Source organism: Lathyrus oleraceus, chromosome 2 (genome assembly GCF_024323335.1).
Source record: "Lathyrus oleraceus cultivar Zhongwan6 chromosome 2, CAAS_Psat_ZW6_1.0, whole genome shotgun sequence".
In the NCBI taxonomy this organism is placed as follows: domain Eukaryota; kingdom Viridiplantae; phylum Streptophyta; class Magnoliopsida; order Fabales; family Fabaceae; genus Lathyrus; species Lathyrus oleraceus.
Genome location: NC_066580.1, coordinates 322,497,800 through 322,502,107, shown reverse-complemented (window position 1 = coordinate 322,502,107; position 4,308 = coordinate 322,497,800). Strand labels below are relative to the sequence as shown.

The window sequence follows — 4,308 nt, the reverse complement described above, 5'->3', positions numbered from 1 at the left end:
CAGGTTAAAATACTTTTCAACTTAGTCAAGATACTATATTTCTTAAAAATAGGTTTACTACTCTAACGCAATGCGCGCCTTTTTATAAGTGACAATAAGAGGGTTTGATTAGGGAGTACAACTCGGTTCTGAATACGCGAAAGCGACAGTTCCTGTTAAATTGGTTCTTTTCAAAGTAGGAAACACTGCCTATAAGTAGTTTTATTAGCAAGTACTTGGATTATTAATTGATTATGTGAATTACATTCGAGTCTATCTTTATTAATTGAATTTAATTTAATACTTTACTTTTCATTGCACACTCTAAAAACCCCTACTTTGATTACCTTAGATAAACACCATAACGATAGATAACGATAGATTGACACTTGGTCTATGTGGATTCGACAATCTTTTATATTACTCTGATGCGTTCGTATACTTGCGAAAAGCACACATCAAGTTTTTGACGCCGTTGTCGGGGACCAATTTCGTCAAATTTCGTACCCTGTTGTTATATCGTTTAGACTTAGGTTATTACCCGTCGGTCAATGCGAAGAACTCGCAACACCGAAAGTTTAGTATACCCTCTGGCGGAACCTGAACGTTACGCTCGCGCACGTTTATTCTTCCATAGAATTAGGAGAGCTATGGCCGAAGATCAAAACCAAAGACCTCTTAAGGATTTCTCCCAACCATCCAACGAAGAACCTAGTTCTAGTATAGTAAACCCAACCATCCCAGCTAATAATTTCGAACTTAAACCATCCTTGTTGCAACTAGTGCAACAGAGACAATTCGTAGGTCTCGCTACTGAGAACCCAAACCAACATTTAAAAATCTTTCTCCAATTAGCAGACACTTTTAAAACCAATGGAGCTTCTCCTGAGGCAATCCGTTTAAGATTATTCCCTTTTTCCCTCAGAGATAAAGCTCTATCTTGGTTAGATTCCCTTCCACCCAATTCCATTACGATTTGGGACAACCTTAGAAAAGTATTCCTTGCTAGATATTTCCCCCAAGTAAGATCGCCGTTCTTCGAAACAAAATAACTAAATTTACCCAGAACCAAGGAGAATCGTTGTTCGAAGCTTGGGAGAGATATAAAGAACTGTTAAGAGCATGCCCACATCATGGTTTAGAAAATTGGTTAATCATTCAGACCTTCTATAATGGACTTCACTATAACACTAAGATGACCATCGACGCTGCCGCAGGTGGTGCGTTGATGAACAAACCTTATCCTGAAGCTAGTGTCCTCATCGAAGATATGGCTCAAAACCATCAATCATGGGGAGTCGAACGAGCGACAGTTGAGAAGAAGGAAGTCCAAGGAGGAGTACATGAACTAAGCTCTATAGACATGATGCAAGCTAAAATGGACACATTAGCCCTTAAGGTCAAGCATATGTGCATAAACCCGAATACTGCAGCCGCAGTTTCATCGGATTGTGAGATATGTGGAACCAAAGGACACCAATCTGCAGAATGCAGTCTATTAAACGAAACCCACTCTGAGCAAGTGAACTACACCCAAGGGAACCCATATTCGAATACCTATAACCCTGGATGGAGGAATCACCCGAACTTCTCCTATAAGAACAATAACCCTATCCAAAATAATGCACCCCCGAGACCAGGTTACCAAGCCCCAAGACCAAATTAACCTATGCAACCTGTACCACCAAAGCCGAGCCTTGAGAAAATTATGGAAAATTTTATCACTGCTCAAACCCAACAAAATAAAGAGTTCATGAACCAAAACATTCACGTTAACAAACTGATTACCTAGTTAGGAACCAAGGTTGACCAAATAGTTACTCATACTAAGATGCTTGAAACCCAGATCTCTCAGGTAGCTTTAAACCAAGCCCCCCAGACCACACCTAGAGGACAGTTCCCTGGACAACCTCAACAGAATCCGAGAGGGCAAGCCAATGCCATTACCCTACGAAGTGGGAACGCTTATGATGAGCCACCAAACCCAAGATTGAGTGAACCCGAAACTTCTAAGGAATATACCGAACCCACAGACAAAGTAAAGGAACCAGAGGAATCTGGAAAAATAGGAAAGTCAAGAAAAAGGAGAAGAACCTAAAGATAAAACTTACGTACCACCCCCGCCATATAAACCACCTATACCATATCCGCAAAGACTCAAACAAACCCAGATCAATAACCAATATCAGAAATTTATTAAAGTTATAGAAAAACTTCACGTAGAAATCCCTTTCACAGAAGCCATCACCCAAATACCTTCTTATGCAAAGTTTCTCAAAGACATCCTTACCAACAAACGTAGACTAGACGATCCGAAACCCCTGGAATGCAATTCTATTTCCGAGAATAAGTTAGCCAAAAAGGATAAAGATCCTGGAAATTTCTCCATTCCTTATCTTTTGGGAAGTCATGTCATCGAAAAAGCTTTTCTAGACTTAGGAGCTAGTGTGAGCTTAATGCCTTTAGCGGTTTGTGAGAGGTTAAACTTAGGAGAATTACAGCCTACTAAGATGTCACTTCAGTTAGCCGATAAATCTGTTAAGTATCCGATAGGCATTTTAGAAGATGTCCCTGTTAGGATAGGTCAGTTATTTATCCCTACTGATTTTGTTGTCATGGACATCAAAGAGGATAATGATATACCAATCCTTCTAGGTAGACCGTTCTTATCAACTGCAGGAGCCATAATAGATGTCAAGAGAGAAAAGTTGACCTTTGAGGTAGGTGACGAGAAGATAGAATTTATACTTTCGAAATTTATTATGGCACCTGTGATGGGAGACCCATGTTATGCCTTAGATATCATTGATGAGTGCGTTAGGGAATTAGAACAAGAAGAAATCATAAAAACAATTAAGTTGCCATCAACTCTCATACTAGAAGATGACGACTTTAGGAAACCCTACATCGATGATAACCTTTACGAATGTTTATCCCTTACCCCAGATCTTATGCCATGCCCTAAGAAACCAACCTTAGAACTTAAGGAACTGCCTAAGAACCTGAGATATGAGTTCCTCGATGAAGAGATGAATCGTCCAGTTATAGTCAGTGCTACCTTGAGCCAAGAGGAAACATATCAACTTTTAGACGTTTTACGAAGATATCCCTCAGCCTTAGGATATAATATCTCTGACCTGAAAGGTATAAGCCCATTTGTATGCATGCATCGGATTTCGCTCGAAGAAGATTCAAAAACTTCCAGGGAACATCAGAGAAGAATAAACCCTATAATGAGTGATGTTGTTAAAAAAGAAGTTCTTAAGTTACTTGAGGCAGGTATAATATACCAGACCTCGGATAGTAAGTGGGTGAGCCCTGTGCATGTAGTACCTAAAAAGGGAGGCATCACAGTCGTGCAAAATGATAAAGGCGAACATGTAGCAAAACGGATAGAAGGAGGATGGCGGATGTGTATAGACTATAGAAAATTAAATAAAGCAACCAGGAAGGATCATTTCCCTTTACCATTTATAGACCAGATGTTGGAGCGTCTAGCCAGACACTCTTACTTCTGCTATCTAGATGGATACTCAGGATTCTTCCAAATACCTATCCACCCCGAAGATCAAGAAAAAACTACCTTTACATGCCCTTATGGAATTTTTGCCTACAGACGAATGCCATTCGGCCTCTGTAACGCCCCAGCTACTTTCCAACGCTGCATGATGTCAATCTTTGCAGATTACCTAGATGGTATCATGGAAGTATTTATGGATGATTTCTCGGTTTACGGATTCGATTTCAAAAATGGTCTCGCCAACCTTGAGAAAATCCTGGAGAGATGCGTGGAGGTGAACCTTGTACTAAATTGGGAAAAGTGTCATTTCATGGTGACCGAAGGAATTTTTTTAAGACATATAGTTTCCGAAAAAGGTATATAGGTAGATAGAGCTAAGATAGAAGTTATAGAGAACCTAAAACCACCCAAAACTATCAGAGAAGTCCGAAGTTTTCTTGGACATGCTGGATTCTACCGGCGCTTTATCAAGGACTTCTCCAAAATAACCAAACCTTTAACTGGCCTTTTAATGAAAGATGTTGAATTCATTTTCGATGGAAAATGTAATGAAGCATTTAATCTTTTAAAGCAAGCGTTAATATCTGCACCTATTATGAAACCCCCTAATTGGTCAGAATCTTTTGAGATAATGTGCGACGCTAGTGATTATGCCGTTGGAGCCGTTCTAGGACAAAGGAAAGATAAAAAATTACATGCCATTTATTATGCCAGTAGAACCCTAGACGCTGCCCAACTCAACTACGCAACAACTGAAAAGGAATTACTCGCTGTAGTTTTCGCTATAGACAAATTTAGATCCTATCTAG

The 4,308-nt window shown here is 39.7% G+C and overlaps 1 non-coding gene across 1 annotated transcript; it reads right to left on the bottom strand.

Annotated features, from left to right (window-relative positions):
- Positions 1-1,012: 1,012 nt before the first annotated feature.
- On the bottom strand, positions 1,013-1,119 carry LOC127124931 (small nucleolar RNA R71). Its single transcript, XR_007804406.1, has one exon. It is a non-coding gene; the product is annotated as a small nucleolar RNA R71 (small nucleolar RNA).
- Positions 1,120-4,308: the final 3,189 nt, after the last annotated feature.